The sequence below is a fragment of the Triturus cristatus genome, chromosome 11, assembly GCF_964204655.1.
Source record: "Triturus cristatus chromosome 11, aTriCri1.1, whole genome shotgun sequence".
NCBI classification, from domain to species: Eukaryota; Metazoa; Chordata; class Amphibia; order Caudata; family Salamandridae; genus Triturus; species Triturus cristatus.
Window position 1 is genome coordinate 1101134775 of NC_140594.1, and position 27730 is coordinate 1101162504.

The following is a 27730-nucleotide window of genomic DNA, read 5'->3' on the forward strand; positions in this document are numbered from 1 at the left end:
CCAGTCCCTTCTCTTTTATACAGAGAAATTCATCCCATCCAACAGTACTCTTCTCATTCCAATCATCTGGTACCACTCAGCTCTGTCTTATCCATTCACCTTTCACCCCTCTCAGAGAATACCTCTATATAATGTTAAGGCTCACACACCCCAGCATTACAACTGTCTTTATGAATCATTGAAAGTCAAGAGCAGGTAAGTGTAGTACACAGAAGTATTTTTAACTGCTCAGTGTCTTTCATTCTTCTCTTTTTTATCAAAATTTGAATTTCTCTTCAAAGTGGAAGGCCTCAGCTATCTGTTACACAGCAGGCACACACACATGGCCATATCTTTAATGCTCTTCCCAGGTCCAGTAGTCAGTCTATGTATTTTTTGCTGAATATTATTAACTACTCATCCCTAGGGAGCGTCTTCTTTATGAGATCTAGAATTTCCTACTTGAGTTGTGGAGCTCAGACGACTCTCCTTCTCACTACTTTTGAATAATAACTGAGCCCTTTTGTATTTTCTTTGACTTTGCCAGATTTTTCAGCACTGATGCTACCAATATTTGAATTCTCTTCACGATGACGCGCAAATTATTTGTGATAGTGTTGAAACGTCCACTCTAACTAGCGGGGTAATAAGCTACCGAATCAAACTCACTATACAATGACATCACCCTTTACTTGGTGTCTTTTTGTGTAAAGCTCCACTGTCGCAACTTGTACTAATATTTTCTTTTGCTTAAATGATTACATTTCCTTAAAGTGTATGTACCACATTGTTGGACTTGAAGCATTGCACCATCTGCACCCATTTATGTTTGGACTTTATGTTCATCTGGAAACTGTTTTTATAGGGTGTTTAGTGGTTTGCCTTGGGGAATAACTAAAATCGTTTTTAGAATTCTCCTGTGAAAGCACTTGCGCTAGCACATGCACTGTCACTTGCAAGAAAAATTGTTTACTACAAGGGAATTGTAGCCTGCCCATGGGTTTACCATTCGTTGGTTTCATTGTAACTCTTATTTGGTGCTTCCAAATTGGCCAGTGTATGCCGGCTTCACTTCCTCTTCTTTTGTCAGGAGCATGGACCAAGTACTATTTGCTTCATCTTGATTAGTGTCCTTGAAATACTATTTTTCTTTCACCTTCTCCAGTCATCCTTGTTGTTTCTTTTCCCTCCCTTCCACTTTGTCTGCATTGCTTCTTCCTCTCCTAACCCTGCCATCTCCATTGTCTATGTGCTTTTCTCCTCATATGCACCTGTTGTCTGTGTTGCTTATTCTCCCCACTCCTATTGGCCATGTTGTTTTTTGCCCTTGCAATCTCCCTTGCAGTGATTCTTCTTCCCCCCACCCCTTTTGCCCTTGTTGCTTTTCCGTTCCACTCCACCTTGTTGTGAGGGTTGCTTCTTCCCTTCCACCCCCACCCCTCATTATCTGTGTTGCTTTTCCACTCTCACCCTAACGTTTTCCATTTTGCTTCTTTTGACTTCCCGGTCAACCCCCATCCTTCTATTGTCTATGTTGCCCCACCCACACACCAACCCAGAAAAAAATACTGTGATGCAGTGAGCACTGGCCGCATCATATTGCTTTATTTTTAGCTTCTCATTGCCCATCCCTTACCACCCTCCCTCATGTTGTCAAATGGAGGATGTAGGGAGAGTATCAAGGGTACAATACAGAGGGGTAGAGGTAGAGGGAAACAGGAATCAGTGAAGCTGGCAGACACGGTGGGGCAGAAGCCAAGAGGCAGGCAGATAGGAAGACTGAGGATGGCAAGGTGCCACTGTGAGCGGTGTGGGTGAGGCTGGGAGCAAGCATCAGCCAGGTAGTGTTTACCGATCACCACTGTAACTGTGAAGGATTTTGAAATAAATTGAAGGCTAAAATTGTGTTGGCATTCTTGGCATGATTTGTGGGTGCAGTACAAGTAAACCTAAGCACTGGCAAGAGCCAAGAGGCAGGCAGATATGAAGACTGAGGATGGTAAGGTGCCACTGTGAGCGGTGTGGGTGAGGCTGGGAGTAAGCATCAGCCAGGTAGTGTTTACCGATCACCAAAAGGGGCCAGATGGAACTGGGGAGATATGCCAGTATTTTTAAACCTGTAGTCTAAGGACCCTCTGGGGTCCCCAAAGCCTACTCGAACAGCTTACAAATGTAAATAATAAAAGATTAGTAAGGTAAATATACATAAAATAGACAAGTGTAAAATTAAAAATATTAAAACACTTTGTAACTGTGGAGGATTTTGAAATTGAAGGATAAAATTGAGTTGGCATTCTTGGCATGATTTGTGGGTGCAGTGCAGGTAAACCTAAGCACTGGTATGCGTGGACAAAAAGAGAGCATGCATTGCGCACAAAAAAGACAAAGTGGTATGCAAAGTTTGAACCTTCCCATTAAAATTAATGACTCGGGGGGGGTGGCCCCTACAAGTCGGGAGGTTGCCAACCGCTGAGATAGGGTTTCACTACCAGAGAGCTACTGGGAAACAGTTTGATGGAATGAACGGGCAGAGTGGTGGATACTGAGAGGTCTCTGAGGAGGATGGGGGAAGGGAGGAGTGGGGTGGGGTGGAAAGGCCAAGAGGAAGGGGAAATCACTAAAAGATAGTCAAGCTGAGATGACCGGTGGAGCAAAGAGGTGGCTGCAGGTGTGGAAGAAAAAGACACACAATTGATGGACGGAATGCAGAACAAATCAAAACATTCACCTCCGTTCAAGAGATCTGGGTTAAATCCATAATTCTTTTGCTCACCATGCCACCCCAGTTTAGACCTGGCCATATGCAAATCAGTCTTGATCCTGTGCCTCATGGGAACAGTCCAGCTGAACTGCCAAGCCAGGTCCTCCCTGGACTGGAAACAGGCATCCTAGGACCGATTTTGGGGCTTCACCCCTCATCAGCCGGGATAGCTTGAATCCAGTGGCACAGTGAGCCCCGGACCCACATCTGGGCAAACCCGGCACACTTAGGGCGAGGAAGCAAAAGACACACAATAGATCGACGGAATGCAGAACAAATCAAAACATTCACCCCCAGTCAAGAGATATGGGTTAATTCTATCATTCTTTTGCTCACCATGCCACCCCATTATAGACCTGGCCATATGCAGGTGTGTCAGAGTTAGGTGGAGTCCAGTGTGCATAATAGTAAGACTGTTCGTAACAAGGTAAAGAGAGTAGAGAGACTCTAATTGGGCTCGCAGAGGGTGACCGGGCATATGGTGCCAACACAAAATGCACTGGATGGGGATTGGGAGGGCAGAGTGCACTAAACAATGAGATAATCATCCAGACAACATTTGGTAAAAGGGGTGGCAAAAATATTTCTGCACAATCAGCACGTCTATTTCAAGTTAGAATAAAAGTGGTATTATAGCATCAGGACAAGTGAGTGGTAACACCACTTGACAAACTCAAGCATTCAGGAGATTCTAGACCATTACAGCACTCTGAAGCATGCTTCTTAGCCGCCCTTTACCCGGCGTTTTAAAAAGAAACTATTCCTGGCACAATCCTTCTCGGGTGGCGCAACCAGAATTTGGCAATCACGACCTCCAAACCTTTGCACTGCCACCTGGATGGCGACCTTCCATAGGGTACTGAAAGCCCTCCTCCTTCAACGATACTTTAACTAAAACAGTCAGCCAGTCCTCTGCGCTGAGAACACGTTCAGTGATCTTGTAGGCGGAATTTAAAGCCCTGCTCCTTCGAGGATGTTTCCTGGCACAGAACTACCCTGCCGCCACTTTACCAGGTGCTTACACGTTTCTCACTGCTGTGTCTACCTATTGTATAACATGTTCCCTTTTCCTACAAACATTTACTGTTCTGTAATTCTAGAGCCTATGTAACTCTATCTGGTAATATTTGGCAGTCCTTGAACCCACTGTACCTATCCATGTCACATCATGTGTCTAAGGTAAGGCGCTTTGGCGCCTTCGGGTGGTGTTCGTGCTATGGAAAAATGCATAAATAAATAAAGCACAAACTGAGTTTATAATCCCACCCGCAAACTATAGTGACTTAGTTATACATATTTTTAATGTGTGCATCGCTGGCTCTCTAACCCGAAATTATGTCCGTTTTCAAAGGCGCTGGAATTAATAGTCATATAGAAACTCATTTTTCTGCCGAGAAATGCTCCTAAGCTGCCGTTACAGACATTTCACTTCTCTTCTTTGTCATGTTCATTCAAAGCAGGGATAAGTCCACTGATCAGCTGATATTTAAGGATATTTAAGATAGTTACTAAAACGTTGATTGGCACCGGGCAATTTCTTGCCTCACCCATAGTCTTAATAAAGTAGAGACAATGCTCTCTGGCAGGTGGTAATAATGCCCACATCATGAGTCGCCTAAACGGCCAGAGTTGCCGATTTAGGAGCTGCGGAACCACGTTCGAATCTCGGCGTCAGCTCAGCATCCTGTGATTCTGGGAAAATCACGTTATCTCCCCGTGCCTATCCAAAATGAATGTGTCCTTGCGTAATGTAACGGGTGCTCATGTAATGCACTCCAATACCCTGGGGTCGAGTTCGCGCTATATAAAACAAAAAAATAAATAAATACATTTAAACTCAAAGTGCCACAAGAAGCATGCATGCGTCACACATTGGCAAAGTGTAAACCTTAAAATGTCACACAGGAATGCTGGAAATTGACCAGCTCCGCACGTGCAGTGGTGAAGCTAGTTTGTCATGGGTCCTAGTGCCTAGAAACGAAATGGCACCCCTGGCCGTGTGATATGTGAAATACAGCAATAATCAGGCCTCTTGGTCCAGGTGCAACGGCACCTGCTGCACCAATGAAAGCGATGCCCCCTTGCAGATGGTGTTTGCCGGGTCAGAGACGTGGGTTCGGAGACCAGGGCGCTTCTGACAGCAAGAGGAGGAGAAGACAGATTGGGGAAAGGAAGAGACAGGCAGCTGGTAAAGAGAAAGAATAGACTGTCGCAGCTGCAAAGAGTGACGCCTACTTTAAGCTCCAGCGGGAATGTGCCGTGGTCGCAGTGTGTGCTCCTGGGCAGACGGCTTCCTGGTCTGTTCTCTGCTGCTTCAGATCGGAGACTGCGGTGCCAGGAGCAGTGAACCCGAGCGGGGCCCCGAGAGAGGGCTGGCACTTGTCTGTCTCAGTAGAACGGCAAGTTCAACTGGTCCAGGAAACCTCTGTCCCACCCCAAAATGACAGGACCTCTAAACCATCCCTTCGGTCTTCGACTCTTAAGAGATTAACGAACTAACTGTAGGCGGTCAGGCAAGTTTGTGAATGTCATTCACATACTGTTGATGAATTAATGTTAACATTCCTTGCCCGGACAAATGTCTGTTATCAATTGGATAATTGTAGTGTCTGTTATTTACAGCAGTTAAAAGGGCCAGGAGTGTGGCATGAAGCACTTTCTTTAAAAATATAGTATTTTTTTTTTATTTCAACAAGTTTTATTACATTTTTTTTTTATATAAAAACAGGAACGCATTAGTAGTTCTGTAACAGGGTTTGCATCCTTACATCAATTTGCTTTTTGTCTATACAATTCTGTGCCTACCCTACCGGTTTTAATAATCCAGAAAGAAAGGAAAATAGACAGGAATATGAGAGCTAAGGGGTGAAAGAAGGGATAGAAAACAGGCACGCGAGAATTACAGTGCTTAAAACATGTCGTCTGACCATTAGAGCCCGGTTACATTCTTGTTGGGGTGGAGCCTCACTTGGGGGGCCAGGATGTGTCTCCCCCGGCCCACCACGTTATCATGGGGGCTCAAAAGAAACATTAATGTTACCACGCAGAGAAAATATCAATTTGGTTAGGCATCCTTTACTTTTTGCAAGGCTTTCTTCCAATTTAGGCCTCCTCTGCCGCAGAAAGATAACTTCAGTACCTCATTCCACCAATCAGCTCGAGTTCAGCCAACGGTACCAAACTATTCCTTAATCAACGCACCAGTTCCCTCTTTTCAAATGTCTTGGTCTGCATATTGTTGAATTTGTACAGCGCCTTGAAGTGCAAGGAGAATGGGCGCCGCTAGGCTTCCTTTGAACGGCTACGGGGAAAATCCGACCCCCAGGGAAGATTTACTTCAAACCAAAAATTACCTGTAAGGAGGAGATCTGAGTTCCATCACCTGTGACAGTCGCAGCCTGCAGCCAGCTTGGACGGGGGCTGTTTCTCAAAGTTTGTGGTCTAGAAATGACCCCGGTGACTTTTGAAAATATCTCTCAGGATTAGCTTTCGCTGCTGCTTAAATGTTAAGAGTTAGTTCAAGAGGTCCTTTATTTTCTCCGCTTTAAAGTTCACAGCGCCTAGAAATGCTTCACTGGCAGTGCGCACTATAGAGGCAACAGCCCTCAAAAGGGCCAACACTGCCAGTGTTGGTGGGACGTGCACCCTTCGTTGTCCAGTTAACAACTCTTCAAGCTGTACATTGTCCGCGTTTGGGACAAAATGTCGTTTTGAAAATATCGGGAGACAGAAATGTCGGAATTTAAATATTGTGACACACAAATATAGTGAATTTTTGTATTTATTTATTTAAGTGTTCGGTCTTTGAAAAAAAAACATTACACCAAGCAACATTAGCAGCACTAATAAAAAGCATTGATAGAGTTTTAAAACAGGTAGTCTTTGTTCTACATCCAGAGTACAATTAAAAACATTCTTTTAAAATTGAAAAAACTATGTCATTATAAAAACCCATATGTGAAACAGCTTATTTTCTTTGCAGATTTTTGGTATTGTTGCAGTAACTCTAAGAATCTGTTTAGGTCTCCTGAGGATTTTGACCGATTTCCTTTAAATACAGATTTAAAAGTTTTACATCCCTGCAGACTAGGGGGATTAAGGACCCGCCAAAGCCAGGTGGTTACGGCTTCTCTACTTGTTCAAATGTTCATGTTGTTAAATATTACTTTTAATAAAATCTTCCTTTCTTTTAGCAGCTTCGGGTATGTGCAAAAAATATGTTGAAGTGATTCATATTTATAGCTGCACAGTCTGCAGTCTCGGTTTTGCCTTTGATCTTTCCATGAAGGAATGAGATCCTTTGATTCCCACATGCCGAAACGCAGTCTCATGAATTGATGTTTTAAGATCTCAGAAAAATGGGCTCATAAATATTCCTGGGGTTTCCTTGTGCCATATGAGCCGATTACTGTCCAGGCGTGACGTCTTTGGAATAAAGTATTCTCATCTGTTGAATTCGACAGGAGTTTTATTGTGGTAATTGATTAGTGTGTTAAGTGTCTTTTTGCCAAAGCTGGCGTTCCAAAAGTCTTCAGCACGCAGGCCCTCTATCGCCTGATTTAGATAGCAACCCCAGGATCCTTTCATTTTATTTGCTTTTTGATTTTCTATTTCTTTCCAGCAAAGATGGTCAATGGACCCAATTTCAGATGCACGCAACCTCCAACATAGTTTGATAAATGCACCTTAACTCCGGAATATTTTGTTTGCCAGTCCAAACTCAAGACGCAATTGGGCAGGTGATGCGCTTTGCTGGATGTGGAAAACGTTTTTATAAACTTATGTTTGTATTTCATTCAAGGCTGCGATTTCCTGACCCCTCAATATTTCTGTGCCGTAGGTTACTGTGGGCATTAACTGAGCGAGCATGGCAGAGAGTAGGTTGCTGTGGGATGGACCACTTAGTTTCTTTTTTTTACGAATATAGTGGTGCACAAATATAAGTAATTTCATTGAAAATGCTATTGATGTTTTTGACATCGTTTTATTATATACATTGGTTAAAAATATGCTTCTGTAATTATTTTAATATGTTTTGCTTGATTTAATAATTTTATTTGTTTACTATTGTTTACATAAATGTTAATACGTTTTTAAAAATATAGCTTGCACTTTTAGGTGATTTAGATTTTTTTCTTAATCTCTGATAGCAATTCATAGTGTCGTAGCAGGTTGTTGGGCTTGTAGGGGGATAGGATGGGAAGTAAATTAGGTAATACATAACTAAAAATGTTTTAAGTTTTTTTTTAATGATATGATTGATATTTATTATGTTATTTAGGTGATACTGATGTATTTTTGTTTCATGTTATTTCTGGGCTGTTAGGTTTGGAGGAATGTAGGGTGGGAAGTTATTTAAGTAATAATTAATCAACAAGTAATTATTCATTAATTATTTTTATTTGATTATTAACTATGCAATGTATGGAATATTTATTTATTTACATATATTTATTTATATCTTGTAGATTGGTGAGAATATTGGTCAAGTATGCGGAGAGTGATATGAAAGCTGCACAGATCAAGATTGCGGAATTAAATGAGCAAATTTTAAAGATTGGAGACTCGGAATCAGAGAAAAAATTCCGGGAAGATATGCATATCAGATTAGCCAAAGAGGAGGACATCATAAAAAAGCGCAAAGCGTTTAAGTTCCAGAGGGATAAGATGGATTATCAAAATGGACAGGTATTCACATCTGCCAAGAAGTTGGAATCATTCAAAAGGGCCAATATATCAGGGCATCCACTTGTATCATCACATGGGGCCGCAGTCCAGTCTTCCCCATCTGTCTCTGATTTAAGCTCTGTACCGGGTAGTGAATCTGAGAGTGAACAGCTACTACTAGCTCACGGTTGGGGTTTAAAAAGTTTTCCCTTGGCCAGGAGTTAGATTGTCTACGCCAAGATCGCAGACAAACGCTCAGACCCCGGGTTTCAAATCGAAAGACGGACAAAGAGCAAACATCAAACGCTGTGAGCGCAGAAAAAGCTGTAAAAGCAGACAACAGCGGCAAACCGTCCTCCAAGAAACAACAGAAGAAATGGGTTCGCAAATGAGTCCTTTGGCTGACAGTTCTTTCTCCATCATCAACCTATCTGACATGCAACTCACGAGTGCTGAAAACAACATCCTATCTTTCTGTAATGTAATGTAATGTAATGTAATGTAATCCTATCTTTCTGCCCATCTAATAACTTCAATTATGCACAGACCCGCATTGATCTGTACAAATTCATCCGTAAGCTCAAACTCAGAAAATTTCATCTTCTGAATACATCTATACGCACAATTCCAGAACCCATAGCTGTTGCGATTTCCAGTCCATCTTGCTCTACGATAGGGGAATATGAGTTACTTTGTGATCTACAGGATCTGCACATTAGAGGGTACATTAGATTCAAATCCTGTTGAGAATGACATTCAGCCAAGACTGGATCTGCCGGGTTGTTCTGGATTCAAACCTAAGTCAAAATTTAACCCCATTATGGTGAATGATAATATCGATGTGTACAACGACTTGGTTATCTCCCAGCTGAAAAAGTTGCACATCTCAACCCTGCAAGCTCAAAAGCAGTGTCAAAGACAAAACAACTGCTTTGGCAGCCTAATGAAAAAGTTGCAAAGCAATGACAATGTTGTAATCCGTCAATTTGACAAGGGGGGCAACATTGTCCTCTGGCCTAAATCCATGTATATGGCTGAGGCTCTTTTACATCTAAATGATCGTCAGTGTTATCGACGTGGCGATTGGCAGGCAGGCAATCGAGCCTGGAATGACCTTAATGCCAAATTGTTATCTTGGAAAAGCATGGGCTTGCTGAGTGGTGATGAATTTAAATTTTTAAAAACCAACTATCCGGTGATTCCGGTCTTCTATCTGATTCCCAAAGTGCACAAAGACTCAGGTAAACCCCCGGGGAGACCCATCTTCTCCGCAAAATTCAGCATGATGGAAAACATTTCACGCTACATTGACTTTTTTCTTCAGGAACATGTAAAGAGCCTACCCTCGTACTTACAAGATACGGGGGATTTTTTGAGAAAAATAGGAACTGTAACCTGGCATGATGACTTTCTTCTGATGACACTAGATGTCACGGCCCTCTATACCAGCATCCACCATTTGGACGGAATTAGGGCAGTGGAACATTACTTGCGGACCAAACCAGTTCAAATGTTACAACACAGCAAAATGCTGATTGAGATGATTCAGACCTGCTTGAATAACAACTATTTTCTTTTCCAGAGTCAGGTATACCAACAGATGAGAGGCGTGGCTATGGGGGCTTGCTTCTCCCCCAGCTACGCCTGTTTACATATGGGACTGTGGGAGGAGCAGGTCCTCAGGGCCCGTTTCTGCTATGCTATCGATAACCATATAATAGCTTGGTATCGTTACATAGACGATCTGTTTATAATTTGGAGAGGGTCAGAAGCTTCAGCCAATCTGTTTGTTGAAGAAATCAATGTGAACAATTTAAATCTGGTTTTCACGGCTTCTGCGAGTAATGTTTCGGTTAATTTCTTAGACACAGAAGTGTTTATCAGGGACAGTCATTTAGAGATCAAATTACATCGTAAGGCCACGGCAGGCAATACGGTTCTGCATGCTTCCAGCCATCATCCCGAACACCTGGTGCGCAGTATCCACCTATGGGGAAATGCTGCGCATCAGACGAATTTGCAGTAGGGATATTGATTGTGTGGAGGCCCAATTGGAAAGCAGGCAACGGTTTATAAACAGAGGATACACTACCAAGGTGCTTGATTTAGCAATAAAAAAAGCAAATTCCATTCCTCGCCTGGTAACACTTAAAAACTGTCCTGCTTCCTCTATATCATCTGAACCGTCTGACCCCACTACAGAGCCACCGAGGTTTATCACCACCTACAACCGACAGCATAGTAAGGTGCGCATGATTTTTAACAAAAATTGGCCATTAGTTCGGAATGATCCGATCCTTGGTGAGTTGCTACCTAAATTCCCAGCTATCACTTTTCGTAGGTCTCGTTCTATGAGTGATATGCTGGTGAAGAGTAGCCCTGAGGTCAGTACTAGCAACACATGGTTACAGAGTTCCAAAGGTTTTTTCAAATGCGCAAGCTGCAAAGCGTGCAAAATTGGAAGAAACATGACATCCTACAAAACTCCCTTTAGTGATGTTCCGATCATGATTTCTAAGAAACTTACGTGTAAAACGGAATTCGCCGTGTATGTGCTGGAGTGTACGTGTGGCCTGCAGTATGTTGGGAGTACCAAGCTGCAGGCTCACAAACGCATTCTCCAGCACATACGGGCGATTAGCAACAATGATGCCGCGTACCCTGTTGCGAGGCATTTTAAGGAGACTCATGGGAATTGTCTGGAGTTTTTAAGCTACTTTGTAGTAGATACAGTCCCATGACTACGTCGGGGTGGTGACCGTGAGTCATTGCTCAGACAATTGGAGACTAGATACATACTTGAGCTCGAGTCTAGAACGCCTAACGGTCTTAACTCCAGCGAAGATCTCTTTACCTGTCTGTAAAGGTATCCAACATTTTGTGCACTAATTGACAGCTTTGACATGCAACAATTGTTATAGGTTGGTCAGTTTTTTGTCTTCTAAATTGGCTTCAGCGAAGTTGATGCTTGCTGGCCATTTATCTGTGCAAAAAGACATAGTTTAAGAGAACGTCATCTGTTTAGCTATTTTTGTATTTTTTAGCACTCCTCTTTATACATATATTTCACTTTCGCAACTTTTTTCAGACAGATTAGGTATGGATAACATAAGGTTTCCCGAGCTAATATGTTCGCAGTGTTTTATTTAAACATCCTCTAAGCAATATCTATATTTGATATTACCTCTCCCCAGATTTCACGCAACCAATGGCCCCAATTAACAAGTTTATTAAATTTAACGATTGGGGTGTTAGTGATTGATATTAGCTTAATACAGTCTTTAGAGTGTTTTAATGGGGTAGAGTAGGTGATGTATTATTTTTTGATAGGATGGCTTTTGTTTATGATTCCACTATGCCATTCGTTTAACAGCTGGAAACTTGTATAATTAATTCTTTATTTCATGTGGCCAATAAGCATGATAGGTATAAATGTTGAAGCATTTTTGTTTGGCATTATTGTTGATTGCATTTGCACTTTAGCATGATGAACATGATGACGGTACCACCTCACTATGAGGAGCATTTTGTTGGTTATACCGTAACTTTGCACATATAAAAATTTGCACATTGCTCAAATTTGCACAGCCATTTTATCAGGGCAGGTGTTGTGTTGCTATTAGCATTTCTTCTACTGCAATCCTTCAGTATTATACACTAGAATGTAGGTGGCACTTCACCATTGGATATTGTCTCCATTAATGTTTCGCTAATGCTGCTATATTTTGTTTCAATGCTAATGATGCCAATGATGCTTAATTAGTTATTTGCATTCAATATAGAATACTTGTAAATGCCTGAGTTCAGGTCAATATGTCGTACGGCCACATGGGGTTTTTTGTACATATCTGCATATATATGTGGTATTTCTTTTATATCTATTGGTCTGATGGTCACGAGTTGTTTGCACTTGCACTTTAAATTTCTCGGCTTCCACCCTAAGCGTCATGTGATCAAGGCCTCCGTGTTGAGGCCAAAACGCGTCATGGTGGTACGAGGTGCACGAATGAAATAAAAATCACCTGGCACTATATCCTTTTGGGTCCGTGTTCGTCTTTTCCTGTGGATTGGGAGCAGCAGACGAAGTTCTTTGCATATTTATATATATATATATATATATATATATATATTGGAATTCATTCCATAGAATTGTTTGCACATTGTTATGCACTTGATAATTTTGCACTTTATCTGTTTAATAATAATAATAAAATAATAAAGAAGTTTATATAGCGCTTGGTTATACTATCTAGTATGTCCCCGCGCTGCGGTACCAATGGACAGCTCATATAGGGCATTTCGGCATTCTAGAAACCCGGGAGAGAGAAACCCTCTATTCTATCCTGAATAGCCAGGTCTTCAAGTTCTTCCGAAATATACTTTCGGACTGCTCCAAACGCAGTTCCACAGGGAGTTCGTTCCACTGTTTGGCCGCAAGGTAATGGAAGGAGCGACCCCCCATTCTTGCTTTTTTATGACAGGAATGAGAACGCGGCCTGTACCCGAGGACCGCAGGGTCCTGGGGGGAGAGTAGGGAGACAGCAAATCCTTGAGATAGGACGGAGCTCTACCATGGAGAATTCGGTGGCATATGCACAAGGCCTTAAAGGAAACTTGTTCCTTTATTGGCAACCAGTGTAAAGTGGACAGGGCATATTTTGTTGACGTCCTCCTAGGCAGCATTAAGACCAGTCGAGCCGCAGCGTTCTGGATATATTGCAGCCTTTGCGTGCTCTTTTTGTTGGCGCTCAAGTAGAGGACATTCCCATAGTCCAGGCGTAAGGTGACAAGTGCGTGGACTAAGGTTTTCCTGGCCGCTACAGGGAGCACATCCAGGACTTTCCGGAGGCTCTTCATAATACCGAAGCACCTACCAGCCACTGTCCTGGATTGATGGTCAAATGACAGTTTAGGGTCTAGCCAGATACCCAGATTTTTCACTTGCTCCCTCGGGGTAGGTGTAGGGCCAAGGGTCTGGGGCCACCTCTTGGAAGACCAGAGGTTGGTGTTTCTACCTACAATCATTACCTCGGTTTTATCACCGTTCAATTTGAGACAGTTGTTAGCCATCCAGCTGGCCAGTTCTTGAAGGCACAGTGAGAAATTGGAGGCGTCCTCATCACGGGATTGGGACAGAGATACAACAAGCTGTGTGTCATCTGCATAAGACACGATATTAACACCAAACTTTTTAATACTCTCTGTCATGGGAGCAAGATAAAGATTAAAGAGCGTAGGGCTCAAAATGGATCCCTGAGGGACCCCCTGTTCTAGCCTAACACTCTTAGAAAAGAACGGTCCTTGGGCTACTTGAAAACTCCTATCACGAAGGCAGGATCTAAGCCATTCCAGCGCCAGGTTAGTCACTCCGCCTTCCATAAGACGTTGCAGCAAGATGGTATGAGCTACAGTGTCGAAGGCCGCACTGAGGTCTAGTAGGATCAGGGCAACCGACTGACCCGCGTCGACCAGACTGCGGATGGTTTCCGTGGAGAAGAGCAGAGCCGACTCAGTGGAATAGGTAGCTCGGAAACCTGACTGCGTTGGGTGCAGCACATCGTTGCGATTAATATGACTCATCAATTGCTCATTAACCATTTTTTCTGCGAGTTTAGCAATAAATGGTAATAGCGAGATTGGCCGCAGATTTTCCAACAAACTGGACTTCATTCCGGGTTTCTTTTTGATAGGCACAACCACAGCCTGTTTCCATTCCCGTGGGAGAGCATCAGTGTCAAACGAGAGTTGGATAAGGTGTCTAAAATAAGGTGCCAACGTGACCATGACGTCCTTCATGTTCTTAGGTTTCATAGGATCTTTAGGAGAACCTGACTTAATGCTTAGAGCCAGAGCATGAAAGTTCGTTATGGAAGGGAGACTAAAATTTGGACGACAGGAGACCACAGTCGAGCTTTCATCAGTTGTAGAGTGAAATTCCCCATTGCGAGCTGCCTCCGGAAAGGTAGAATACATTTTCTCCACCTTCTCAGAGAAAAACTCAGCAATCCTGTCGCAGGCCTCAGCTGAGTCCCTGTTGGGAGGTGGCGTTCTGTCCAGCGTAGACAATTCTTTAAAAATCCGGAACAGTTCCCTGGAGGAGTTCTCAGCTGACTCCATCTTGGTGTTGTAGTAGGCAGCTCGTGTCTGGGAGTGGTATTTCTTGAGACCCGATTTATAGGACAGCTTCCTATCCCTAGAAAAGTCCAACCTCCAACTACGTTCTAAGCATTTACATGCAGATCTGGCGACATTCAGTTCTTCGCTGAACCAAGGGGCAGTTTTACTCTGTCTCCTAGGGGCACAAGAGGCCAAAGGGGTTACCCTATCAAGCGCCTCATTGATGCGGTGAGTCAGGGTACTACAGGCCGTTTCTACATCCCTCCCTCCTAGGGGCCCTCCCGACAGTAGGGCCTGGTTAAACCTGGAGGCCGAGAAATTGGCCCATTTCCTCTGGGGTTTGTTAGGTAAGATCACCGTCTGGGGTTTAGAGATCATAAAACAAAAAGAAACCAGATAGTGGTCAGACCACAAGACCGGAATCGGGGTATCAACCCGAATGCCGTCCCAGTTGGAAAATATGGGGTCTAGCAGGTGTCCCAACTGATGGATAGGGAGAGTGGATTTGAGTGTTAGGTTCAGTGAGGCCATCTCCTGACAGAAATCTTGGGCAGCGACATCGATTATGAATTAATATTCTTCTTGCCCCACCCATAGTCTTAATAAAGTAGAGACCATGCTCTCTGTCTGGTGGTAATAATGCCCACATCATGAGTCGCCTAAACGGCCAGAGTTGCCGATTTAGGAGCTGCGGAACCACGTTCGAATTTCGGCGTCAGCTCAGCATCCTGTGATTCTGGGCAAATCACGTTATCTCCCGTGCCTATCCAAAATAAATTTGTCCTTGTGTAATGTAACGGGTGCTCATGTAATGCACTCCAATACCCTCGGGTCGAGTTCGCGCTTTATAAAACAAACAAATAATAAATAAATAAAAACTCAAAGTGCCACAAGAAGCATGCATGCATCACACGGCAAAGTGTAAACCTAAAAATGTCACACAGGAATGCTGGAAATTTACCAGCTCCGCAAATGCAGTCGTGAAGCTAGTTTGTCATGTGTCCTAGTGCCTAGGAACGAAATGGCACCCCTGGCCGTTGTATGATATGTGAAATACAGCAATAATCAGGCCTCTTGGCCCAGGTGCACCTGCTGTACCAATGGAAGAGATGCCCCCTTGCAGATGGTGTTTGCCGGGTCAGGATACGTGGGCTCGGAGACCAGGGCACTTCTGACAGCAAGAGGCGGAGAAGACAGATTGGGGAAAGGAAGAGACAGGCAGCTGGTAAAGAGAAAGAATAGACTGTCGCAGCTGCAAAGACTGACGCCTACTTTAAGCTCCAGCGGGAATATGCGGTGGTCGCAGTGTGTGCTCCTCGGCAGACGGCTTCCTGGTCTGTTCTATGCTGACTCAGATTGGAGACTGTGGTGACAGGAGCAGTGAACCCGAGCGGGGCCCCAAGAGGGGGGGCACTTGTCTGTCTCAGTAGAACGACTAGTTCAAATTGTCCAGGAGCCCTCTGTCCCACCCCACGGATGACAGGACCTCTAAACCATCGCTTCGCTCTCTGACACTTAAGAGATTACCGAACTAACTTCAGACGGTGTGGCAAGTTTGTAAATGTCATTCACATACTGTTGATGAATTAATCTTAACATTCCTTGCCCGAACAAATGTCCGTAATCGATTGGGTAGTTGTAGTGTCTGTTATTTACACCAGTTAAAAGGGCAAGGAGTGTGGCATGAAGCACTTTATTTTAACAAGCATTGGCACAGCCAATAGGTCTTGCTTTTGGGACCTTATAAGTATTTAGTTATGCAGCAAGACATCCTTGGTGCAACAACATCAACCGTTGCATGGCTAAACACGTATAGGGCCCCCAAGGCGAGACCTATTGGCTATGCCAATGCTTGTTTGTGTTCAGGGCTGGGTAGGATATAGGGCGGTTAGGGTGTATTTAGGGTTTAGGGGAGGGGTATGGAGTGGTAAGGGTATTTTTAGGGTTATGGGGTCCTGTAAAGGTATAGAGTGGTAAAAGATTTTTAAGCTTTAGGGGTGGTAGGGGAATAGGCTGCAAAAGGGATTTATAGTGTCATGGGATTGGTAAATAAAAAACAAAGAAAAACATTAAATTTGAATTTAGAGGGGTTCACAATTACTATATATATATATATATATATATATATATATATATATATACATATATATATATATATATATTATCTACGCGGTCGCCAGTAGATAGTTATAGTTAGGACCGTGTTTCCATAGGAAATCTGAAAATTCTATTTTGAATAACTTTCGCGCCGGTTGATGAATCCTCGCGAAATTTTCAAAACTAATGGGGCGCTCCGCTCAGCTCATACCCTGAAAGTCTCGGGGGGATTCGTCAAGCGGGGGTCGAGAAAAAAGGGGAGTCCCAAAACCCATTTTCCCCATGCATTTTCCCATAGGACCTTTAGTCGAAGGTACAGCCCGAAACGGCTGAACAGAATTACTTGAAATTTGGCAGAGAGGTAGTCCTCAGGTCAGGGATGTGCCTTTTGCATATATGGAGTCAATCTGTTCAGTAGTTCCTGAGAAGATTGCAGTTAAAAACACATACATATCTATAGCCGCGCACCGTGCGCGCACCGTGCGAGCACCCTAACGTGCGCGAGCGTAATTCTGATTGGTGGTTACATGTTAGTCAACGTTCGAATCGGTCAAAATCAGGAAGTGTCGGCCGCCATTTTGTTTGTTTTCAGTGCGAGAGTGAAAAAGGAAGGTGGCAAACGTGAAAAGGGGGCAGGGTAGAGAGTTCCTGACCCCCCAGCCTTTGTCAGGGGGTCCCTGAAGGACCCCGAAGGCAGAAAAAAAAATTTACATTTTTTTTTTTAAATTGCGGGGATGCGCGCACCGTGCGCGCACCGTGAAAAACCCCCCCAAAAAAAATTAATACGTAGTTTATTGTAAAATAAAAATATATAAAAAATAATAATACATACATAACTTAGCATTTAAAAAACCGTACAAATTCACTGAAAAAACCATAGGTCTCACACACGTTATAGTTAGGAATTAGCATTTAAAAAACCTTGCAAATTCACTTAAAAAACCATAGGTTTCACACATGTTATAGTTAGGTGGATATTTCACTCGTAAAAAACCAATGAAATTCCCCCGTTATAGTTAGTTCAGATAACTATAACTCGCGCGACCGCCACTCTATCACAAGGATGATGTCATCAGTGATGTCATGAGTGATGCCACTGACCATGTCATGAGTGATGTAATATGTGATATCATGAGCAGGATTGCGGGCGCGCGAGTTATAGTTATCTGAACTAACTATAACGGGGGAATTTCATTGGTTTTTTACGAGTGAAATATCCACCTAACTATAACATGTGTGAAACCTATGGTTTTTTAAGTGAATATATATATATATGTATATATATATATATATATATTCACTTAAAAAACCATAGGTTTCACACATGTTATAGTTAGCTGGGCATTTTCCTCGTAAAAAACCAATGAAGTTCCCCTGTTATAGTTAGTGCAGGCAACTATAACTCACGCGACCGTAATCCGCTGATGATGACGTCAGATATTACATCACTGTATTTACACATTTATATAGCCATGTCTTCTTCCTTTTTTTTTTAGCTATACATATATATATTTTTTTTTTTCAGAAAGACACATATGTCATCAGTGATGTAATATCTGACGTCATCATCAGCGGATTACGGTCGCGTGAGTTATAGTTGCCTGCACTAACTATAACAGGGGAATTTCATTGGTTTTTTACGAGGAAAATGCCCAGCTAACTATAACATGTGTGAAACCTATGGTTTTTTAAGTGAATTTGCAAGGTTTTTTAAATGCTAATTCCTAACTATAACGTGTGTGAAACCTATGGTTTTTTCAGTGAATTTGTACGTTTTTTTAAATGCTAAGTTACTTTACGCCGTTCGTGCCGTGCACGCACGGTGGGCACGCGGTGCGCTTCGCGCACCGCGCGCCCACTTCACGCAGTTAGTGCTGTGCGCGCCCACGTTACGCGTTATAGGCCATGTACGCACGGTGCGCTTCGCGCACCGTCCGCACACGGAGGACACATGATGCGCATTGTTTTTAAGGGTTTTGGCATAAATTGGTGGACTCACATATACAATGCACGAAAGCTGTGCTTGGCACAGCTTGCTCACACGGGGTGACTGATATTGCTATTTTTTTTTTTAGTATTTATAACGTGCGCGCACGCTGCGCGAACTATGTGGATATTTTTTAAATTTCATTAGTGCGCGCACCCTACGCGCACTCGGCGTTTTTTAAAAAAAAAATTAAAATGTTTTAATTACTCTTGGGGGACCACATGGGACCTGTTGACCCCTGCTAGGGGGTCAGGAACTGTCCAGCCTGCCCCCTTTACATGTTTTTCTCCTTTCTGTTTCACCCCCCTCTCAATGCGAGAGACAAAATGGCGGCCAACACTTCCTGGTTTCGACCGATTCGAATGTTTACTAAGATGTAACAACCAATCAGAAGTGCGCTCGCGGACTGTCAAGTGCGCGCACCCAGCGCGCACGCTGCGCGCGTACAGATATATATATTGATTTAAATGCTATTTTCTCAGAAAATAAAAAACAGATTTACACCAAACCTGCAAAAGGCACCAAACGGTCCTTATGGCTACCTCTCTGCCAAATTTCACGTAATTCTGTTCAGCCGTTCGGGCTGTAGCTGCGACTAAAGTCCCTATGGAAAAATGCATTGGGAAAATGTGTTTTGGGACCCCCCCTTTTTCTCGGCCCCCGCTTGACGAATCACCCCGAGACTTTCAGGGTAGGAGCGGAGCAGAGCGCCCCATTAGTTTTGAAAATTTCGCGAAGATTCGTCAATCGGCGCCAAAGTTATTCAAAATAGAATTTTCAGATTTCCTATGGAAACACGGTCCTAACTATAACTATCTACTGGCGACCGCCAGTAGATAATATATATATATATATATCCAAAAAGAAACACGCGTTCCTGCTACAACGCTGTACGGGCCACACCAACAGTGCTTGAAAGGTTTCTTTATTAAAAGACCAGCAGGCATGTCGCGTTTCGAGTCCAGAGACTCTTCATCATATGCCACTTGCTGTAATGTCAGTGGGTTCGTTAGATTTAAATAACGTAACTTCTTAAGACATTGAAAAGAGACCAACGTCCATTTCTTCCAGTTTAAAGGGACAGTTCCTTCATGGTTTCTCATTCGTACTTTTCACCGAATTTCAGTGGTACAACAAAGGCAAGTACAAGTTTTTGTTTTAGGTTACCTTTTAACCCCCAAATGGTAACGCCATCATGGTTTTCCTTTGTTGTACGATCTTGTTAACCTTTAATTACATCATACGGGACTACAATTCCCAAAGTGCTCCATAACTGCCCTTTTCAAAGTCGATTTTGGTAAAACCACACTTAATCCACAGTGTACCGAGTGCAACACATGCATTTAAACGGACAGTTCCATACCTCGGTCACGGTGTACAAGTAAAGTCTCACTACCACTGAGTTTCCGTGCAGCTTTTCGTTTGCCTTTCAAAGTCATTGCCTCAAGCACAAAGTGCTAAGGAAATATTCCTCTGCAAATCCTGGCTGCTGAAAAAGTCCATTCCCCAAGTTGAGGCGGGCCTCACACGGTGGCCCTTTCATCATAAACTCTGTTCCTGTTCACTTTCACAGCCAGAGGGCACTCCTTCAAAGAAAGCTCCGAGCTTCATTAAATCACCCTGACACATGGGACTGCCTCTTCCTCGCGGATCGGGGCCCGTTGTGCAGTATGTCAGACACCACTGTAGAATCCAAAAAGAAACACGTGTTCCTGCTGCAACGCTGTACGGGCCACACCAACAGTGCTTGAAAGGTTTCTTTATTAAAAGACCAACAGGCATGACGCGTTTCGAGTCCAGCGACTCTTCATCATATGCCACTTGCTGTAATGTCAGTGGGTTCGTTAGATTTAAATAACGTAACTTCTTAAGACATTGAAAAGGGACCAACGTCCATTTCTTCCAGTCTAAAGGGACTGTTCCTTCATGGTTTCTCATTTGTAATTTTCACCAAAATTCAGTGGTACAACAAAGGCAAGTACAAGTTTTTGTTTTAGGTTACCTTTTAACCCCCAAATGGTAACGCCATCATGGTTTTCCTTTGTTGTACGATCTTGTTAACCTTTAATTACATCATAAGGGACTACAATTCCCAAAGTGCTCCATAACTGCCCTTTTCAAAGTTGATTTTGGTAAAACCACACTTAATCCGCAGTGTACCGAGTGCAACACATGCTTTTAAACGGACAGTTCCATACCTCGGTCACGGTGTACAAGTAAAGTCTCACTACCACTGATATATATAAATACACACACACACACACACACTCCAGGATAATAGAAGGAGGGCAAGGCAAGAAATTGCCTTATTAATGTATATAAATCAATGTGCAGGGCAAAAAAAAAACCAATAACTAACACCTAGAATGTTTCTTCAGTTCTCCAGTTGTTTCAAACACATGTGGCTGTATTCCAAAGTAATTGCACAGTCCACAGAGGAGGGTGACTTGCCCCCCTGCGCAAGTCACTCACCAAAGCACCGCTGAAGGATCCACCCCTGAACAGCACCTTCAATGAATAGCAAGCTCAAGCGCAACTGGGGCATTGTAGAAACGTGACCGATACTACACAACCTGTTCCTTATATCTGAAACTCGATAATCATAAACAGGATGCCAAGTGACTTAAAAGGAGGCATATCAACTGTAACAGCTTCCCGCGGTGCTTTCTTGACCTGCCTTCGCATAATCTGCGGTCATGTGACCTTGGCTGGTGGCGTGCTATACCTGAGCCTAACGGAAACTGAAAACTCTGGACAGCAGCCATGAAAGCTAATTAAATGAAGACCAGATAACCAAGGCAACTCCTCAGGAGTTTATACTCGCAAAGCTGAAGTCATAAGACAATCAACACCTTTAGGGGTACCAGAGCATGTTCAAAATGATCCCTTAAAAGCCTTCTTGAATGCTTGAACCTATGATGCATAAGGATGCTTAGACCACCTTTGGAATGGCCACATTTGTGAATGGTCCCTTGATTATCTGTTCGCCACCTACTAGTTGGCCAACTCCATGCACTTGCAAAGAACACAGTCCCTTATCAAATTGGCGCCAACCCAGAACTAGTTTCTTTTTCCTCTCAACCTGTGGGAGCAAAACTAACCTCAATGGTCACACTACCGACCCACTGCGCTCCGATTACCGACCCCGGTATGCCTACCTGCAAAGCTTCACCATGCGCTGCTTGGGCCATGTGTTCTACACATACAACATCACTAAAAGGTTTCTTTTTGATCAAAACAGGACCTACTATATGCTAAGGTAGAGTCACCTATTATTTTCAGTAATAATAGTGAGCTGCTGCTGTGTTACCGTGTTGAAAACATGCCACCATCCCAGAATATTGTATGCAAACTCATTTATAAATTGGACGAGTGTGTCCGTGCACTGACAGTAACTTACCCAAAGTGGGCATAAAAGAGCTGGACTGTATCAAATTCAATGCTGTTCCAAACAGGGTCCCCCAATTAAGTTGCTACCAATGGCACTTGCTAGTACTACCGCATGCGCTGTTGTGCACGAGTAGGCACTCCTGACCTCAAACCTTCAAAATGCTGTGTTAAACGCGCCAGAGCCGAGCAAGCAAAATTCTTTGCATAGCAGCTGTGTTGCCCAACTAGTATGCTGCTGATTCTGCCCTTGCATTCCAGGTATATGATAAAGCCAGAACATCGATAAAGCAAGAACATCATACCTGCACATGTCAGGGTTCTTGGCTTTGTCACAGGTTGCTGGTTGCCTAAGGTTTAGGCAGCACTGTGGCTTGTGTATAATATTGAAAAGCTTTCACTTAACCCGCCGACACCATGACAGTGTTGCTGCACTGCCCTAAACATCACTCTCAACCGAACAATGCAACGAAGGACTCGATATGTAGGACATATCTGAGGGGGCGCGTGGGTGAACAGTGCCGCTAGCCAGTTGTAATTCCTAAACAGATTTGGAAACACTTTACCTCGTTGATAACCCTGTTTAGTAAATACCAAATTGTGTTCTATCGATCAGGTCATCTGTTTTAAGGAATCACCGGGGTTCCCAACCTGGTCCCAATCCTACCTAATATCTGACTCATAACTATGCAGCACAGCAAGCCAAATCAAACGAGCACGAACACAAGCTCACATACATGCGATCAAGTGGTGTGAAACAAACATTCCTATTCACACATAAATGAAATTGTGAATCGTAGACCAGCAGTGTGGCTGTTCACACGAGTCTGTGAAAGGCTACAGACCTGATGTCAGCACCCGATTTCTGTATTTGCACGCCGGCGCCTGCCTGAATAACAGGAGAGTTCAAAGACACAAAAGGCTGGAGATCAGACTGCTATCGGTGTGTCTCACTCAGATGCTACCCATGTCCCGAGACCAGATGTAACACAACATACCACGCAGTTTGTTTCACTGCAGAAGCAACGTGTAAACTTTAACAAGACGCAAAAGGATGTGTTTCCGCTCAGCCGGCTGTTATACTTAATATTTGCATCATGCTTTCGAAAAGAAAATTTAAGCACACAGAAGGGCTGGATTATGTTCGCTTAACAGGGCATTTAAGCATGGCTAGGGAAAAGAACAGGTAAAATGACTGACTCCTTGTTAACATCCATGTGTGGAGCACGCCGAAGTAAAAACAGGAAGCTGTAGGGTTGTTTGAAGATCCTTTCATGTAGAAGGTAGACTAGAGACCTCATCCTCCAACAAGCAGATCCAACTGAACACACATTCAAGAGGTAACATTCTACACAAGAGCATTCCAAGAAGGAACTCTAAAGAAGTACATGACATCACCAAGTCAGAACACTACATCACCTCCCTCTTTTCATCAACAAAATGAGACGAAATAAGAGCAGAGGGCTAAGACAAATTCAACATTTTACATTTGATTTTGAAAATGTAAAGGAATCTTCTTTAGCCTAACCGGTCTAGTCCCACTAGAAACTGCGGGAACCTCAGGTGAATTCACTTCTCTGCATTTGGTAGGACATTTGACTACTCTATTGAGGTTCCACACTCTGTGATCCTGTGTTCTCACCGCATTTCCTAGAAGTTTGGTCACTTTGATTGGCTGACCATACTTGGAACTACCAAACTTCCTCTCAGGGAGTTTTATTCTGACCCAGTCACCAACTTGAACAAGAGTTTTCTTAACGGCCTTCCTCGTGTCAAACACATCTTTCCTTTTGATCATTTGCTCCAACTCACGATCTTTCCAACCCACCGTTTGGTCAACAACCCCACCTACACCTAATCTCTTTGAAGTTACCCAAGGAGGATTCAGTTGAGTGAAAGGCACCCTTCCTTTGAACAGCACAAACAGAGTGACACCAGTTGAGGAATGTGGAGTAAACCTATACTCATACACTTTCTTCTTCACGGCTTCCTCCCAGTTGTAATTAGAAATCAAGGCTAACTGCATGGCCTCCTTCAAAACTCTAACAAATCTTTCAACTACCCCATTGCATTCTGGGTGATACAATGCTGCACGCTTATGAGTAATCCCTCTTTCATTCAAGAACTCTTCCACTGCTCTGGAGACAAATTGCACCCCATTGTTCGTTAACACAGAACTTGGCAAGCCTTCATTCGCAAACAGATCGTCAAGAAAATCAATAACAGATTTGGAATCCACACAATTCACTATTTTGATAGCTGGCCACCTGGAAAACATGTCAATACACACCAGAACATACTGATCTTGAGACCTTACCTTGACCGGACCTAAAATATCAATGGCTACGTCCACCCAGGGACCAGTTGCTTGTTTTCTAACGATCATAGGTTGAGTTCTACATTTGAGAACCTTATCACTACAGGCGCACTGAGGACAAGAGCGCACCAACCTCTCAATCTGCGTGTCCATTGCAGGCCACCAATATGTTTCCCTTAGTCTTTCTTTAGTTTTTGCGATTCCCATGTGGCTAGCATGAGCATTATCCACTAATCTTTTGCGCAGAACAATAGGAACAACAAGTCTACATCCCCTGAAAAGAACCCCATTAGAAACGGACAATTCTTCTTTGACGCACCAAAAACCTTTAATGTCCTCATCACAAAGACGCTTCTCGCACCACCCATCACGTACAAAACCAATAACCCGTTGAAGAACAGAGTCATTACTCATTTCCGTATTCCATTCTTCTTCAGAGATCACACCCTGAGTGACTAGACACACTTTCAAACCTTCTCCAGCATCTTCCCCAAGGAAACAGTCGACATCATCACTATCACAATCTTTTGAACCACCCAGCCTCGACAAGCAATCCGCAAGAATGTTATTGGTCCCAGGTAAATAGCACACTGTGAACTCAAAATCTTGTAAAGCAACTACCCATCTCCTTATCCTATGGGAAACACGATCAATTCCTTTCTTCTCAAAAACTTCCTTTAGAGGTTTATGATCAGAAATTACTGAAAACACTTTGCCCCAAAAAAACGTCTTGAGTTTGCTAACACGGCCAAGGCCTCTTTTTCAATTACTGAGTAATTGCATTCCGCACCTCTAAGTGGTCTTGAGATAAACAAAATAGTGTTGTCTACTTTTTCACCAGGTTGCAAAAGCACGGCACCAAGTCCCTTACTACTGGCGTCCGTCATGACATAGGATTCTTTCATGGGGTCAAAGCTAGAAAGATTGGGTGCTTTATTCAAACAATCCTTGATTAGGTCGAACTCCTCTCCACAAGACTTGTCCCATACAAATTGACTTCCCTTTTTTAACAAAGACCTGATTTTCTCTGTTTTTTGAGCAAAGTTAGGAACAAATTTATTGTAAAATTCCGCCGTCCCTAAGAACTTTAAATACAAGCTCATCCTTATTTAGTGGATAGTTGAGAGTGGAGATGGATTCCACTAAGGATGGTTTGGGTTTGATACCCGACCCAGAAATTAAATGCCCAAGATATTCGATTTCTTTGACATCAAACTTACATTTGTCTAGCCTTAGAGTAAGCCCTGAGTCTTGTAACCTAGACAGTACTAAATTTACTCTCTCATCATGTTCTCGTAAATTTGAACCATGAACAAGAACATCGTCTTGGTAGACTTTAACTCCATCAATGTCACACAAAATGTTCTCCATTACCCTTTGGAACACTGAAGCAGCAGAAATTAACCCAAACGGCATTCTTAGAAATTTAAATGTGCCAAAAGGTGTTATGAAAGCTGTCAAGTCTTGGCAAGAGGGATGAAGTCTGACCTGATGATAGGCCGAGGATAAGTCTAAGGTTGAAAAGTGAGTGGCATCACCTAAGGAGGACAACATCTCCGTTATGTTTGGAAGGGGATAACGATCAACTACCACTGCCTTATTTAGTTCTCTCATATCAATGCATAGCCTGGCCTCTCCGTTGGCCTTCCGAGCCATAACGATCGGAGAGATCCATTCAGTGGCTTCAACTTCTTGGATGACGCCATTATCCAGCAGCTTATTTAATTCTTCTTTCATTCTATCTTTGACTAACAAAGGAACATTCCTGACTTTGGCGGTAACAGGAGAAGAATTACTTTTCAGTTTGATCAGGTGTAAGTATTTTTTTAGACAACCGAGATTTTTATCGAAAACTTTGGGAAATCTCTTGACCCAGGAATCTTGATCGGAGATTGAGGCAATGGTGGGGAGATCTCTTAAACACACCGAGGGAGATTCATTAGGATCTAGAAATACTCCAAGATCACGTTGGTGAGACCAACTGATCAGCGAATCCCCTTTCATTGAGACATAAATCTGCCCTGCAGTAATTCTCCCTTTGAAGTCTATCGTTCCCATAAAGTACCCCAACAAACTTATGACTTGACCACCATAACCTCTTGGGACAATATCTGGCTTGAAAAGCTTCACTCTCGTGGAGAGATGTTTCTCATAGAAATCTTTTGGCACCAGAGTAATTTTTGCTCCAGAGTCAAATAGCATATCAACACTGCTGTTATCAATGAGAACTTTTTCCATAGGACCATCTTTAACTTGACAGCAAATTTGAGATACAACAAGATTGTCATCATCTTGTTCATAAATATCTACTTCCCTCACATTTTTTATACTCTTATTAGACCTGCAACACTTAGAGAAGTGACCTTTCTTTTTACAAATTGAACATACAGTCTTCCACCCAGGACAGTCTTTAAAATTGGCAACGTGTCCTGCATTACCACAACGAAAACATCTCACAGAAAAGGACTTAACATTTTGGTTCAGTCGTGTGGATTTTAAAGAACTTGAAGCGTTCTGTTGAGGAGTCTTGGACGGCTTATCGGAGCCCACAGGCGATTCTGCCTTTATTTCTTTGACATCAGATTCAGAGCTTTTGTTATTATCTGTAACTTTACGTGTGGCTTCAGAGCACGCTTTAGAATGTTCATGCTGTTTCAGAGTAGTGATAACATCTTCAAGGGACGGATTATCCTTTTGCCAAAGCGCGTCTTTTGCTTTGTCTGTGGAGGAACCCAACATGAGTTGATCTCTGAGTCTTTCATCTAAACTCCCACCAAAAGAACAAGTGGAAGTGAGTTTGCGTAAAGAAGTAACATATTGTTCCACTGACTCATCATGTCTTTGAAACCTTTTACCAAAGTGATATCACTCCAAAATCATGCTAATTTTAGGCAGATAATGTAAATCCATTTTCTTGATACAAATCTCATACTCATTGAGAGAGTTTCCTTCACTATCAGGTAAATCCGGAAGGTGCTCAAACACCTCCTGTCCCTCCAAACCTAAACAATGGAGGAACAGAGCAGACTTTCTTTCTGCACTCAGTGATGTCCCACAGACCCAGGCATAGTTAGCAAACACCTTCTTCCATTTAAGCCATGGTATGGGGGCTCACCTGGAGCAGACAGAAAGAAAGGAGGAGATGTGACGTTTTGCACGGTGATATCGAGTGAGTGGTGGTGAGGTGAAGTGTGAATAGTACAAAATGGGAGAGAATGTATGCTAGATACGATTCTTGGCCCTAACTTCCTAACGAGAACCTTTGTCAAAGATAACACCTTCCAAATCACACCTATGAATTGCGAGCAAGTAGTTGGAAAAGCGGACAAGTAACATGAAAGTTGGCTTCTTAAACTTTTGTTGAACGCAAAAGCACGGCAGAAAAGTTGTGCAACACTCCTAAACTACACATTTCATT

At 43.0% G+C, this 27730-nt stretch overlaps 1 protein-coding gene across 3 annotated transcripts in view; it reads right to left on the reverse strand.

Moving 5' to 3' along the window:
* Positions 1-27730, reverse strand: part of LOC146786070 (dehydrogenase/reductase SDR family member 4-like) — a 227943-nt gene that overhangs the window by 136277 nt on the left and 63936 nt on the right. The window contains exon 1 of one of the 3 annotated variants that reach the window (XM_085635498.1): positions 4976-5132. The exons of the other annotated variants lie outside the window; for them this stretch is intronic. The gene's annotated coding sequence lies outside the window, so the exon portion shown is untranslated. Of the gene's footprint in view, positions 1-4975; positions 5133-27730 lie in introns of those variants that run through there. 3 annotated transcript variants of the gene reach the window in all.